At 42.1% G+C, this 16656-nt stretch overlaps 1 long non-coding RNA gene across 1 annotated transcript; it reads right to left on the bottom strand.

Moving 5' to 3' along the window:
- Window positions 1-9868: 9868 nt before the first annotated feature.
- Window positions 9869-11548, bottom strand: LOC111822032 (uncharacterized). The gene is made up of 3 exons (XR_002825318.1): window positions 11503-11548; window positions 10286-10331; window positions 9869-10198 (listed from the first exon to the last, which is right to left on the bottom strand). It is a non-coding gene; the product is annotated as an uncharacterized LOC111822032 (long non-coding RNA).
- Between the last annotated feature and the right edge of the window lie 5108 nt (window positions 11549-16656).

Genomic DNA, 16656 nt, shown 5'->3' with positions numbered 1-16656 from the left:
AATTTACATGTAATGGCAAGGGAGTTCAGAATACCTAAAGCAATCTTGAAGAAGAAGGGACTCACATTTCCTGATTTTAAAACATACTACAAAGCTACAGTAATTACAACAGCCTGGTACTAGTATAATAATAGACATATAGACCAAAGGAATAGAATCCAAAATCCATAAATAAATCCATACATCTATGGTCAACTGATTTTCAACAAGGGTGCTAAGTCCATTCAAAGGGGATGGAAGTGTCCCTTCAATAAATGATGTTGGGAAAATTGGATTTCCACATGCAGAAGAGTAACTCCAGATCAATGCCTCACATCATACACAAAAAACCAATTCAAAATGGATCGAGGACCTAAATGTCAAAACTAAAATCATAAAATTCTTAGAAGAAAATGTAGAGATGATGTTGTAGGACCTACTGTTTAACGGCAGATTATGACATATGATAACAAAAGCATGAGCAGCAAAAGATAAAATAGATAAATGGGACCTCATAAAAATGAAATGCTTTTGTACATCAATGGACTTTATCAACAAAGTGGAAAGACAATGTAAAGATTAGGAGAAAATTTTTCAGGAACCATATACATCAGATAAGGCTCAAATATCCAAAATATATATATATAAGACTTCCACCACTAAACAAAAAGATCAACAACCCAATCAAAAAATGGACAAAAGTCTTGAACAAACAGTTCACCAAAGAGGATATTCAAATGGCCAACAAGCACATGAAAAGTTGCTCAACATCATTAGCCATAAGGAACATACAAATCAAAACCACAATGAGATACTGCCTCACTCTAGTAGAATGGCAATGATCCAAAAAATGGAAACAACAATTGTTGGCAGGTTGTGGAGAAACTGGAACCCTCATCCATTGCTGATGGGAATGTAAAATGGTACAACCATGGTGGAAAACAGTTGATAGTTCCTTGAAAAGTTGAACACAGAATTACCATATGACCCAGTAATCCCAATTCTAGGTATATACCTAGAAGAAGTGAAGGCTGAAACGCAAACAGAAACCTGCATGCCAATGTTCATTTTAACACTTTTCACAGTAGTCAAAAGGTGGAAACCAAAATGTCCATCAACAAATGAATTAATAAACAAAATGTGGTATATGCAAACAATGGAATATTATGCAGCTGTAAAGAGAAATGAAGTTCTGCTGCATGCAACAACAGGGATGAACCTTGAAAACATTATGTTGAGCAAAATAAATCAGTTGCAAAAGGAAAAATACCGCATGATCTCTCGTATATGACATAAGGAAGTATGTAGAAATCAAAGGTTATTAATGGTTACCAGGAGTAGGTAGGTTAAGGACTAAGGTGCACCTGACTCAAGCCATGGTGTTTTCAATCACCTCATACGCATGCGAATTTTATTCGACAATGAATAAAGAGGACTGAAGAAGAATTGATACCTTTGAATTATGATGTTGGCAAAGAATATTGAATATACCATGGACTGCCAGAAGAATGAACAAATCTGTTTTGGAAGAAGCACAGCCAAAACGCTTCTTAGAAGAAAGGATGGCAAGACTCCATCTCACATACTTTGGACATGTTATCAGGAAGGATCAGTCCCTAGAGAAGGACATCACACTTGGTAAAGTAGAGGGTCAGTGAAAAAGAGGAAGACCCTCAACGAGATGGATTGACACAGTGGCTGCAACAATGGGCTCAAGCATAACAACAATTGTGAGGATGGCACAGGACTGGGCACTGTTTCGTTCAGTTGTATGTGGGGTTGCTATGAGTCAGAACCCACTTGATGGCATCTAACAACAACAAGGAGTAGGAAGGAGCCCTGGTGACACAAATGGTTAAGCCTTTGGCTGCTAAAACGTTGGTGGTTCAAACCTACCAAGTGGCTCAGTGGGAGAAAGACCTGGTGATCTGCTTCCATAAAGATTACAGCCAAAAAAACCCTATGGGGAAGTTCTATTCTGTCATATGGGGTCGCTGTGAATCAGAATCAACCTAACGAAAACAACTCAACAAGAGGAGTGGGAGGGAGAGGGAAAGGAGGTGTTTTTGTTTGGGGGCCTGTGGTACAGTGAATTACTTAATATGGCCCTTCTAGTCATAGTTTGACTCCCATACAATGATTGGGTGGGACTATGCAAATAAGGTACTTGTGGCCCATCAAGGGATTGGACAGCTTGCTGCTAATGCAAATAAGATGCATGGAACCCTCTGGTATGGGACCATGCAAATAAGGTGTATGGAACCCTAATAAGGGGATTAGTCTGTTTTGCCACCCCACTAGGGTTTAAGGGAGATACAAACAGAGAGAGGAAAGAGCTGTAACACAGAAGATAGCAAGAGACAGACGCACAGCAGTAGCCAAGAGCAATAGTAGCACGAGATGGCAGGAACTAGGAGACCAGTGTGAGATGGCTGCAGTGGGGCTTGCCGACCCATGGAGCTAAGAGTTGTAACACTTGCCCAAGAAGGCCCTGAGTAGGGCCCAGTAGCAGAGGGCAAGAAGAAACTGTCCTGATCCAGAACTGTATCTTGAGTTGTTCCTGTTATTTCTGAGTTGTTCCTGATCCCAAGTTGTACCCTATTACTTCCATAATAAACCACTTACCTATAAGTACAGTTTGTGAGTTCTGTAAGATTTGCAGAAAATCACTGAACCCAAAGACCAGAGGGAGAATACTGAGGGGAGGGGGTATAGTTGATGTTAGAGGTGATGGAATGGTACAGCAGTTTGGAAAAGCTGGACATTTGGGAGATCTTTAACCTCCGCCTCATAGGAAACAGCTTCATGCTGAAACTTACAAAAGAAATTTCTTTTAGTGGCACTGAATTTATGTTAATAGTGGTGGAATAGTTTGGAAAAGGATAGAGATAATGGTGGCACAACATGAAAAATGTAATCAATGTCATTGAATTGTAAATATGAAACTTGTGTTGATGAATGCTTTGGTATGTATATTTTCACTACAATAGTAAAGAAAAGGAGAGAGGGAGGGGGGAGGAAGAAAGTAAGGGAAGAGAAGAGAAAAGAAAAGAAAACAAGCAGTGTGTTTATAGCTACTCTCCCTCCTCCACTGGTTAAGGAAAATACCTTCTTTGCCAGTTCAGTTCTGGGGTCTTTGATTTGCAGAACTGAAGCAATGGATGAGGAGGGAGAGTGAGAGGCTTTGGAGCATGCTTAAGCGGTTTACATTGGAAAGGGCTCAGAATACTGGCAGTGGAAGAATTAAATAAATCCAGAACCTGAGAAAGAAGGAAGGAAAAGATAGTCTGTGAGACTGGTTTTGGAGACACATTAAAGAATGCAGAGGAAAGGAGGATGGAGATTTCCCAGATAGCTAACCGGCCTGTGACAAATTAAGAATGAGAGACGTAGAAAGATAATCTTAAGAGATTTTACTGTGGTTTAAGAATGGAGAAGCTCTCAATTATTGTTTGAGACCAGAGCTGTTAGAAAAGATTTAAATTGGTTTTTCAGTAATTTGTTAGATTTCAGAATGGGTCTCTCTGTGGAGAGTTGTTTGCAAAATTGCTTAGCTTCATTACCCTGATTACACTACATGCCCTGTAAATGCTCATTTTTGATGACTGTATAATAATGTATATCATTAAAACATCATGATTTATCTATTCATTCTGGTATTTTGGGATATTTAGAATGTTTCTGGAGCCCTGGTGGTACAGTGGCTAAGAGCTCAGCTACTAACCAAAAGGTTGGTGGTTCGAATCCACCAGCCACTCCTTGGAGGCCCTATGGGGCAGTTCTACTCTGTCCTATGTGTTTTATATAAATTTCAGAAACGGGGGAAAAGGAAGCCTTCTGGGGTCAAAGGGAATACTTTTTTCTTTCGTAGAATTGCCTATTTAAAACCAAACCCATTGCCGTTGAGTCAATTCCAACTGATAGAACCTTCTATAACCTATCCGAAATAATCAGATCAAGTTAATATATATGAAATATACAGTATTATGGAGGTCAGCCTGCTTATCTTTTAATGACGTTATTGGCAAAAATGGGTTTCGTTTTTGTTTCTTTTAGAATTTTTCTAATTGCTTGTTGTTAAAACCAGAGCTTTGAAGCAGTTCATTCCGTTTCGAGCACCTGCTGAGAATTTGCACTTCTAACAAGTTCCCCAAATCAACACCTATCATGGATTGAATTGTGTCCCCCAAAAATATCTGTCAACTTGGCTAGGTCATGATTCCCAGTATTGTATGACTGTCTACCATTTTGTAATCTGATGTGATTTTCTTATGTGTTGTAAACTCTATCACTATGACGTAATAAGATGGATTAGTGGCAGTTATACTGATGGGGATCTACAAGATTAGATAGTGTCTTAAGCCAATCTCCTTTTGAGATATAAAAGAGAGAAGTGAGCAGAAACACATGGGAACCTCATACCACCATGAAAGCAGTGCCGGGAGCAGAGCATGTCCTTTGGACCTGAGGTTCGTGAGCAGAGAAGCTCCCAGACCAAGGGAAGATTGATGACACGGACCTTCCTCCAGAGCCAACAAAGAGAGAAAGCCTTCCCCTGGAGCTGATGCCCTGAATTTGGACTTGTAGCCTACTGGACTGTGAGAGAATAAAATTCTCTTTGTTAAAGCCATCCACTTGTGGTATTTCTGTTATAGCAGCCCTAGACAACTAAGACAATACCAAACCCGCCATTGGCCGATTCCGACTCATAGTGACCCTGTAGGATAGAGTAGAACTGCCTTACAGGGTTTCCAAGAAAGCGGATGGTTAGCAGCCGGGCTCTCAGGCAATGCTAATGCTGCTGGTTAGGGACCAATTCTGAGATCCACTAGAAGAGCAGTGTTTCTCAAAAACTTATTGTACATAAGAATCACCTGGGGATCTTGTTAAAATGTAGATTCTGATTCAGTATATCTGGGGTGGAAATGCAAATCCTCAGCAGGGTTTGAAGCCCTGGTTAAAACACTAAGTAAACATCTTTTTTATTATGAAATATTTCAATTATGCATAATGGTATAGAAAGTAATATAACAAACATCTATAACCTAGTTTTGTCCAATTTTAACATTTTTGTCGTATTTGCTTCAGATCTGTTTTTAAAGAAATAAAAATTAAAATTTTAGTAGAAAGCCCCTCCTTGATAAAATTCTCCCTGCTCCCTCCCTAGAGTGATAAGTAATGTGAGTTTGGTGTCAGTCCTGGACTAACTTTATACTTTTTCAATACATATGTATCCTAAAAGAATATACTGACTCAGCCCTTAGTGATCTCTCAAGAAAATGGCCACTCCCACCCAAGAGAAGTCAAGAAATCAAACGATGTACTGCATTGGGAAAATCTGCTGCAAAAGACCTCTTTAAAGTTTTAAAAAGCAAAGATGTCACTATAAGAGCTAAGATGCACCTGACCCAAGCCATGATATTTTCAATTGTCTCATGTGCTTGCAAAAGCTGGACAATGAATAAGAAGACCAAAAAAGAATTGATACCTTTTAATTACGGCAAAAAATATTGAATATACCACGGACAGCCAGAAGAATGAACAAATCTGTCTTGGAAGAAGTACAGACAGAATGCACCTTAGAAGCGAGGATGGCGAGACTTCATCTCCCATACTTTGGACATGTTATCAGCAGGGACCAGTCCCTGGAGAAGGACATCATGTTAAGTAAAGTAGAGGGTCAGCGAAAAGGAAGACGACCCTCAGTGGCTGCAATGATGGGCTCAAACATAGCAACAATTGTGAGGACGGCCCAGCATTGGGCAGCGTTTTGTTCTGTTGTACATGGGGTAGCTATGAGTCTCAACCAACTCATCGGCACCTAACAACAACAACAACCCGAGAGGAGTATTTCCTGATGGCCAAATAAACAGTTAATCACTACTCAGGCCTTCAGCTACAGTAGGCAAGAAATAATCTCTTTCTGATCCTCAAAAGGAGTCCTGGTGGAGCAGTGGTTAAGAACTATGGTGAGCTATGGCTGCTAACCAAAAGGTCGGCAGTTCGAATCCACCAGCTACTCCCTGGAAACTCTATGGGGCAGTTCTACTCTGTCCTATAGGGTCGCTATGAGTCAGAAACAACTTGAGGGCAACAGGTTTGGACTGGGTCCTCAAAAGCAAACACAGAAAGTTGGACTCTGAAGTAGAAAGCACCCACAAAACTACCCTGCATTGCCAGCGACATTGAGATAAAGTAAACAGAACCACGAATGCAGGACGATTGTTTGCAGATTCAATTCATTGTTTACAAAATTCATTATTATCAATTATGTGAAGGAACTGTCCTAAGGTTATGAGGAGACAAGGAACTTACCCTTTTGGGTATGTGACAGGGAAGAAAGGAGGATTACAGACATAAAATAGAGACGAGGCTTCCTTCTGGTTCTTTTCCCAGACTCATAAACCCAAAGAAGACAGACCGAGAGGGAAAGGGGGAAGGACAGCCGCAAGACCAGCTATCTGCTCTAACTAGGCTTGCTGCCTCACCTCGCACTGGGAAAGGAAGGCAGTCCCTCATTGGTGGCAAGTTGGGTCCAAGTTGTTCTGGGTCTTTTGACCCATACTCAGCAGCAAGACTGTCCTCCACAGAACTTAGAAAAGAGGAGGCTGTGAAGGACTCCATCTGGAAGCCTTTTACTCACTCAATTTGATGTCACTGTGTCATGGGACGGTGATCTTAGGGAGTCTAGTGTTATTGTTGCCAGCTTTTGGATCTCCCACTGAGTTTGGGTATCTTCTCCACCTTGCCCCTTCGCTCTGAACTCTTGACTTCTTTCCTTAGTCTTGACCTTAGTCCTTAGGTCAAGAACTCTTGACCTCCTTCCTTAATACTACAGATCATTATCCTCTGAACACCAGCTGGGCCTTCAACTTGTATTTAACATTTTTACATGTGCCTTCTCTACTATCATCATAAATGGTTTATAGAGGCTAATATTTGTGCACATAGTTTCTAATACAAAAAACTTTTTCCTTTATAATCTTCATGTGCAACAATCCAAAATAATGAACAGGATTTCTAGTTCTAAAATAGGCATGGAATCATTACAAACTGTTGTGAATTGTAACAGGTGAGGTCTCTAATGAATGAGAAATTCCCTAAGCCTGCCCTGCCACAAATAGTTATAAAATAGATTACAGCCCTCCTTCACAATTTTTGGTGAACCAAAGAAGCCCTAGTGACACAGTGGTTAAGCTCTAGGCTGCTAACCGAAAGGCTGGTGGTTCAAACCCACCGAGCCACTCTGTGGAAGAAAGACCTGGCTCTCAGCTCCTGTAAAGATAACAGTCAAGAAAACCCCATGGGGCAATTCTACTGTGTCACATGGAATCACCATGAGTCGGAATGAACTCGATGGCACGCTACAACAAGGGAAGGAGGCTGGCATTCTGGTTGTGAACCATGCTCTTAAGAGAAAATCCCACAGCCAGCACTGCCTTCTCATTTTCCATCACTATCCACCATGGGCATATGAATAAGAATTTAAAAATGTACATTTATCTTTTAAGGTGGGCTAACTATTTGAATTTGATTGCATTAAAGGCAAGATGGAAAATTTTGTAACCATTCTTTCTTTGAAGTTAATAGACACCATTAGTGGATAAAATTATATTTGTCATCACCCTGCTGAAGTATGAAAACATAGCTGAAACAGTTTTTAAATAAAAAAAAGATGACCTACAGCAGAGTGCAAGTACAAAGAAAATTTTCAGCACTCCAGCCAAGTAATGGACCTCTCTCCCTGGCCTTAAAGTTGTGTTTAGATATATGCCAAGTACAGGACACACTATGCTGAGATTCCTTTGATTCAACTTTCATCATGTCTTTTTAAAAAAAATGCAGTGGTAAATTGGGCTTCTTAGTTGTTATCCTTGCAGTTTACAGAGTTTGGATAGCCCCAAAGACAGTGTAAATTATCTACCACTATACTCCAAAACTACTTTGGGGGGAGGAAAGAGTAGGAGGTCTCGTTTTTCACACTCTTCAGAATAAAAACTTTTTTAAAAAAGATTCTCCAGTTGGTAATTATTCATTTTTCCTTAGGGTGGGCACTAGGATTTCATCCCTAGAGTTGTAACCTCGATCATCACTCATTCTCTAAGACCTTGTTTCTATACCTGTATTTGGAGCAATGTTCCTCTTCCCTACACTTCCCTACACTTGGGACATCAGGATGTCTGCCAGGCCCTGCGGGCCCCTCAGGAATGCACTCCCCAGCTCTGCCACTTCCTAAATGGAGGACTCTCTCAGCCTCAGTTTCCTGATACTTAAAATGTAGATAAAAATACCCACTTTGCATACCTGCCAAGGTGACTGAGGATCAAATAAGATCACATGAAAGCTCTTTGTAAACACTGTTAGCTGTATTGTTATGTCTCATCCTTTGGAGAAGCCATTTATGGCAGAGCCTAGAGACATATATTGGTTAGCACTTTCAGTCAAGTGCCAAAAAAAAAAAAATTCAAACAGGTTTAAGACAAACAAAAAAATATTGACTCACATTGTTATAAAGGGGTCCCGTTCTCAGCTCTGCTTCCCTCCGCTGGCTTTCTCACTTGGTGGCAGAGATGATGACCAGCAGCTCCATGATGACTTTCTACCACTTTCGCAAACAAAGCCGAAAAAGCACACATGCCTCCCAAAGGGCTATCAAGGCTTGTGGCTGCCTGCCCTTGCCTGATTTGGATCACGGGCCTGTTTTTTTAATCAATCACATTGATTGGCCAGGCCTGAATCATCTGACCACCCCAAAGGATAATGAGTCAGCCCCGCCCAAACCAGAGAGGGAGACCTTGTCCCAAAGGAAAATTAGGAGCTCTCATCAAAAAAAAGGGCATGGTGAGACCAAACATCAAATACCTACCCTACAGCACAAAGACTACAAGCTTGGGAACCCGCATCCCAGGCTTGGGTCTGGCAGAGAACATCTGTGTGATCAAGGGCAAGTCGTCACACCTCTCTAAGCTTCTGGCACCACCATACCACAGCACTGGGAAGGTAAAGGAAGGCAACAGATAGGAAAGCTGTTAAGAGCCAGAACCCGCAGAACCATGGGGCTGGAAGGTGTCTTAGAGAACACCTGACCCCTCACTTCACATTTAATAACTGTTCTGTAGAGGTAGATGGGAGCCCTGGTTACACAGTGGTTAAGCCCTTGGCTGCTAACTAAAAGGCTGGCAATTCAAACCACCAGCTACTCAGTGGGAGGAAGATGCGGTAGCCTGCTTCCGTAAAAATTACAGCCTTGAAAACACTATGGGGCAATTTACTCTGTCCTGTAGGGTCACTGTGGGTGGGAATCGACAACCACAATGGGTTAGAGGTAAAAGTAAAATAACTTGATGTGAGAATCAAAATGGATCTCTCATCATTAGACCTGGGAAAGAATTCCATTCGCTAGTTGTCGTAATTTTAAGCATGTCACTTCACCTTCCTTGGCCTCACTTTATTTAATAAATAAAAATAATAATCTCATAGGACTGTACTACTGAAGATTGAATGTGAAAATACAGCATACTCTACAGACGCTTGAGATCAGAAGTGCTGTGCTTACATAACTCAGATATGCCATACAGATGTGAGGTTATTGAATTTCAAACTCAAGAAACTTTCTCCGGAATGTGACATCTCTCAGGAGAAGAGGGAATTGGCAGGAAACTCCTCCCTCTAATAGGGTTTCTCATCAGTGCAAAGTGTATGGACTTCGGAGTCATCCAAATCAGAGTTTGAACCTGGCTCCATCACTTTGAGATCTTAAAAAAAAAAACAAAACCCACCATTGCCGTTAAGTCTCTTCCGACTCATAGTGACCCTGTAGGACAGAGTAGAACTGCTCCCTAGGGTTTCCAAGGAGTGGCTGGTGGATTCGAACTGCACATCTTTTGGGCAGCAGCCGAACACTTAACCACTGCGCCACCAGGGCTCCTTGCAATTCTGAAAAAAGCTCAGTTTCCTCCTCTGTAAAATGGAGGTGATAATTCTTACTTAAGCTGGAGATACTGTAAGAGTATATGAGAAAATGTATGTAATATGCCTGGCACTTCGTGGGTATTCAGCTCATCTAGTTCATTTTCCCCTACTTTCTCCTCATTTGCATGTTCTTGGGGAATCCTGCAATAATTCTGCAGCAACTTGTTTGGTTTCTTGAAATTGGGCATCACTGAATTCGTCCGCCAGAGTCCATGTTATCTGAGAGCAGCTGGAGACATTTTCTACTCTGAAAGAGACAAAAAAAATATTGTAAAAACAACAACCACCACCACAAAACAAAACAAAACAAAACAAAAAACAAAAACAAACAAACCCAGTCTCCTCTGCTCCTGAGCTGGCTTGACCAGGGGCTACTTCATCTGAAAAAGACAACGGGAAGTAAACATTCAAGACAGGCGTTAATATCCACTGTGAGCCACAAGGGGGAGCCCCTCGCAGGGCAAACCCTGATCCACAGCCGCGGCTCCAGGGAAGGACACCTGCGAGGCAGCGGCGGAGTCTCCAGGTGTGGGCAATACCTGGCCCCCAGACTCCCGACTACCCCAGACAGCTGGTCGGACCCCAGCCGTCGAGTCTCCATTCTGCGAGTTGGCGTTTAGTAAAACTGAAATCAAAATAAGGAAGATGTGTTTCCTAAAGTAGTAAATATTTTCAAGTCACGTGCTTCTCAAACCAACCCCCAAAGAGAAAACTATTGTGAAACTAGAGAAATGTCAGAAAGAAGACAAAACGGAATGGACTAAGTGAACACTACCGTTATACTAATTCGAAGAGAGGGGCAACAAAGAGAAAGGAGAGAGTAAGGAAGAATGGAGGGAGGAAGGAGAAAGGAAAGGAGGTTGGCCTGAACTTGAATTTGAGTTGGGAGGGACCCAGGTTACGCGGAAATCCCCGCTCCTAAGTGTCATCTGTCTCGAAAACTGACCTCCTGAAAGACTGGAGATTTAATGATAAACAAGGAGTTGCAGCCGTTCGTGTACTTTTCGGCACAGAGTTTTCTCAGAACAGCAGACACCTGTGTGACTGAGTTGTTCAATAATCCTCAAACAACAAAAGCGGCCGAGACGTTTAAAGGGCAGTTAAGATAACAGCCTGTGCCTGCACTTGGACAGGCAGGTGGCCAATTCCTAAAGCAAATACTCACTTAGAAAATACTGCCTCCCTTTCCTCCTTGACTTTAGCCTTTCAAACAAAGCCCCTCCGCCCTCCGCCCTCCGCCGTCAGTGTCCACTGGAGCTCCAGGTCTGCCCCACGACGCGCTGCCCCTGCCCACCCTTCTCGCCTTTGTTTTTGCTGCTCAGGTCATGTTTGAGTGTCTTTTAAACATGCCTTAAAGGAAGGCAACCGTCGCCCAGCTCTCCTGCCCCAGGCCCTCCCCTGTTCTCCTCCAGTTCTCCTCCCTTCACCCCAGCTTCCCTCTCCCCGCCCCCCTTCTTCTCCTCCAGTTCTTTCCTGCCTCCACCCCATCCCTACCCTTCATCTCATCCCAGGTCCTCTCCGCCACAGCCCCTCCCCTAGCTCCCGTCTCACCTCAGCTCTCCTCATCTGTCCTTCCCCCAGCTATTCTTCCGGGCTTCCCCTTCCCCCTTCGCCCTCCCCCGCCACAACTCTTCTCTTCTTGTTCCTCTCGCTCCAGTTCTCCTCTCCCCAGCTCCCCTCCCCCGTTATTCTCCTCCTGTTCTCCCCACCCTTACCCCCTTCACCCCAACTCTCCTCTCCCAGCTCTCCTTCAACCGCAGGTCCCTGGGCAGGAAAGGGGTTCCAGGCCACACCCACCTCCTGAGGCTGGACTTCCTAAGTGCTGGGCCCTGCCACGTTGGGCTGCAGTGTTGGCCACGTGGAGGTCCCTGTTGGAGGCTCCTTTTCCCCTGCAGTCTTCTCAGGTGATCCTTTCCCAATCTCAGGGCTTCCTGGTCTCACATCACCTGGCAGCACTCTACATCGGTCACAAAAGTAAAGGTCCTTGGCAAGGCCCTCACTTAAACTCTGAAAGCCTCACTTTCTCTTATATAAAACAGGGGTAATAACAAACTACGACTGCGAACTTCTTTGTATCAGCAAACTGTTTGCATCTTCAGTCGATGGACACTGTAGATGGAAACCGTATTCTGAGATCCATGTATGAAACTCTCATATCTTATAGTAGTAATACTTCTTATCTTTTTTTCCAGCAAGTGTTTTTTTTTTCTGGAGCACGTTTTAAAAATCTTCACTATTCCCGGGTTTTGGCATTACCTTGCAATTATTTATTTACATCAGGGGACCATAAAGACTAGAACAGGGGAAGTGTCTCATTCTCTTTAATGTCCCTGGCACCTAGCAGAAGGAGCCCTGGTGGTGCAGTAGTTAAGCACTTGGCTGCTAATGGAAAGGCAGCTCCAAGGGAGAAAGATGTGGCAGTCTGCTTCTGTAAAGATTACAGTGGTGGAAACCCTATGGGGCAGTTCTACTCTGTCCTATAGGGTCGCCATGAGTCAGAATCCACTCCATGGCAACAGAAGAGGGGAGAGAGGCACCTAGGGAAATCTTGGGATGTGGTATTTCAATAGATGTTTGTAATACTAATTAGATTATTTTTATGGGTCATTCATAAATGGAAGTAGTCAAATAGCCTACAAGCAGACTGAGGAGGGGCAAATGGAGTCTGAAGAAACACTAAAAGGAGGCCAGTGACCTGGGCCAATCACATGCAAGTGAGGAGGGCGCTGGTTAGAATAGTGAGACTTTTCCAGCTCTGATGGCTTATTATCTTTTGTACAGACCCACTTGACATACAAAGTGGAAAATCAGCTCCTATTTTTAAAAGAGTTTATTCTTTTCATTCACTCTATAAATATTTACTGAGGACCTCCTATGTGCCTGGCACTGTGCTAAGTATTAGGGATACAACAACCAGTAACTATTCATTGAATCAATGAACACCTTCTTTTGTGAAGTGGCACCTGCTTCAAATAATGGTGTCCTAATCTTTAGTCACTATGCGTCAGAATCTACTTGACGGCACGCAACAACTGTAACAGTCCTTAATAAGAGGAAATAAAATTAACAAGTGAACTGAAATAATGCTGTTATAAGTTAGGTCTCAAGAATCCAAGTATATATGAAATGTCTTCCAACTTGCAAATCAAAATAGTGTGTAGTTGTTACAGCTAGAGCACTGAACCAAATCACCCATTTCAGAAAGCTCCAGTTCCTGTGAAGCATCCATGCCTATAACCCCCTTCCTCCATTCCCTCTCATCACCAGCCTTCCCTTTATACAGTTAATCATTTCACTCATTCATTCATTTTAAAATCCTGTACTGAGACTTCCTAGCTGATCACAGCTAAGATAAACTACTGGGAAAATGAAAGAGATGAAGTCAGTTACTTGATCTAATTGGGAAATCAAATACAGCAATGGGGTGGCCCAACACAACAGGTGGGAAGTTACGGAAGGAGTTGGGCAACAGGATGTCAGAAAAGTTTCACAGAGGTGACTTTTGAGCTGAGTCATAAAGAAAGAGAAGCATTTTTCCAGTTGGAAACAGTTGTAATATTTACATAGTGTTTACAGATTCATAAAGCATGTATAAGAGCATGGATTTTGGAAGCAGAAAGTCCTTAGACATTTAGCAAAATAAAGTATTGATGGCACATGCTCACTTGGATTTTTCACAATGGCAAAACAAATTTATTTAATTTTAAAATATTTTAACACTCCCATTTAGTTCCAAAGTTGTTCCGATACTATAGTATTAGAGTATCCGTGAAGAACTAGCCAGTAGGAGTGAGAGCAAGATGCAAGAAAGGAAAGACATGAGATGAAAAGCCAGGGGTAGATCTAATATCTAGAATACCTGCCATAAATTCCCAAGTCCTTCGCCTGAGCATCTTCTCAGTGAAGGTTAAGTGGGAAATAAAATAAATTATATGATGCATAGGGTTCATAAGATGAAAACCAAACCAGTTCCTTTGTTCATTTATTCACTTATTGATTCATTTCCTCACACAGTCAACAATATTGAGTGTCGGCTAAGCCCTGTACAAAATTAATGAATTGAAACAGTGGCTATTGTAAGTAAGGTCTCAAGATGTCAAGCATACATGAAATATCTTACAACTTGCAAGTCATATTAGTGTGTAATTGATACAACTAGAGCTCCCAGACTGGTGTAGAGCCCAGAGCAAAACCAAGTACCTCCACTGTAGCACGATGATGCCATGAGAAGGACGCGCACGCAGATGAGCTCAGAAGGGCAGAGCAGAGAGGAAGGGCCACTAACACAGCCCAGTGGCATCTGAGAAGGCTTCCCAGAAGAGGTGATTCTGAGCTTTCTCTTGAGCAGAAATGTCAAAGAAAGAGAAGCCAAAGAAACTGGTATGTTCAACTGCCTGGAAACAAGAGAAAGCACCATACAGATGGTTTGTATGACTGGAGTATAAAGTTCAAAGTACAGAGAAGTAGTGGCAAAAATGAACCTAAAGCAAAGCGTGAAGGACTCAGAAGATGCTAAAAAGCTTGGAACACATCCAGGTAAAATAGAAGCCAACGAATGGTTTATGTAGAAGGGTAATATGATCAAATCTTTGTTTTAAAAACGTCGTCCTGATTTAGTATGGAGACAGGTCAGGGTGGTGTAATAGGTAAGGTAAGGAGACAAATTAGAAGCCTTTTTGCAATAGTGTAAGAAAAAAAATGTGATTGATCTTGGCCAAACCACACCATTCTGGTCTGAGTTAGAAGACAAGAGAGAATGATTATCCAGACTCAGATTAAGTTGCCTTTGCTTGAGTTTTCTGAAGAACCAGCAAAGAAACCATGCAAAGTAGGTACAGTGTAAGAACACAAGTTGGTTGGTGGGTGCATTTCTGAGGTAGTTCCCTAGTTCCTCAAGGGTGCACTCACCATGTGCAGTGGAGGTGGAGGGAGACACTTTCAGGAGTGAGGAGCCGAGACTGAAGGGCTCACTTCAGCACTCATGGGACCCCTATACCATGTGTGGGATTTCTTCTTCTGCCCTGGCTGCATACTCCCAGTCCGTTTCTTACTGTCATGGTGGGCTCAGAGCAGGGCTGACATGGCCAGCTTCAATGTTGGAAACCTGAACTGACATCATAGTGAAAGACTTAGAGAGAGGGAGAAAGATTCAAGACATCTAGAGGAAAAATATCAATGGGATAGAGATTGTACTTGGGTGATGAGTGAGAAGAAGGGGTCATGGATAGGGCCCTGGTGGCTTGAGCATTGTCTTTCTCTTACTCCTAGTTCAGAAGAGATAGGGAGAAAAGAGAGATTGCATCAGTTGAACACTATGTGCCAGCTGGTTGACATATTTTAACTTATTTAAATTTCACAACAACCATCTGAAATGGATAGTATTATCCTCACACTAGAGTTGAGGAACAAGGCTCAGAAGGGCCAAAGAAACTGTCCATGATCACAGTAAGCAGACGAGCCAGAATCGGAGCCTGGGTCCGTGTCTGGAAAACCATGCCGAGTCTTCTCTTTCCTCCTACAGCTGGGCCTTTATAATAAACCAAAACCACAACCCATTGCCTCGAGTCAAATCCAACTCACAGCAGCACCATGTGTGCAGAGTAGAACTGCATCCATAGGGTTTTTCAAGGCTGTGATCTTTCAGAAGCAGATTACCAGGCCTTTCTTTTGAGGTACCTCTGGGTGGGTTCAAACTGCCAACCTTTCAGTTAGTAGTGGAGCTCTTAACTGATCATGCTACCCAGAGACTCTGGCCTTACTATAGATATCAGCATTTTTATACTCAACTTCTTTACTTCTCCGAAAAAGCATGGTTGGTTGTCTAGTAAGCAGAAAATAATATTCCATTCACTGAACTATGGAAAGCCTGATGGTGTAGCGATTAAGAGCTACAGCTGCTAACCAAAAGGTCAGCAGTTCAAATCTACCAGGTGCTCCTTAGAAACCGTATGGGAGTTCTACTCTGTCCTATAGAGTCACTATGAGTCAGAATCGACTTGGCGGCAACAGGTTTGCTTTTAGGTTTTTTTTTCACTGGACTATATACTAGTGATTTTCTTCATCACTTTTTAAAAAGTTCAGGAGATAGCTCTTGTTTATCAGCTATTTCAGTACACCAAGTTGATCCAACAAAACTTGCCAGCTCTCTGTGAAACCTGAGCTCAATATGCAGCTTTCTGCCAAAGAGCTAATTTTGTGCCATGGTTTTAGAAATAGAGAAGTTACTTTGATGTTTTGGAATAGTTAAGCCTGTTAGAGATACGAACATGTCTTTTCCTTTCTCTACTGACTGCTATTTGCAAGATACTGGGACCTTTTGGAAAGCAGTGAGTATCTCCATAGATTTATATCTTATAGCGTGCTTTTCTGAGGTTATGAGAAAAAAACATGTTCCGTATGCTTTAGGTGACTTCTGATAAGAGGGAAATTAAACATAGGGCGTTTTTCTCTGCATTTGTTTCTTCAGTCTTGACACCTGAGAAAATTAATAGAAGTTATAAATAAACCCAAAAGTGTGTGTTTTCTAGAGAACAAAACAAATCCAATCAAGAAATAAGAAAAAAATGTAAAAAATAAAAGGAATATATTAGGTGTATATATTTTTGAAGTTATAAAATCATGCTCTACCTAATTCTTTAAAAAAATTTTTCAATTATATATTAACATTTAATGAAAGGTTATTAAAATTGACCTAGCAAGAAATAG

This window comes from Trichechus manatus, unplaced genomic scaffold, assembly GCF_000243295.1.
Source record: "Trichechus manatus latirostris isolate Lorelei unplaced genomic scaffold, TriManLat1.0 scaffold00121, whole genome shotgun sequence".
Lineage (NCBI taxonomy): Eukaryota > Metazoa > Chordata > Mammalia > Sirenia > Trichechidae > Trichechus > Trichechus manatus.
This window is presented reverse-complemented; position numbering and strand designations above follow the sequence as displayed.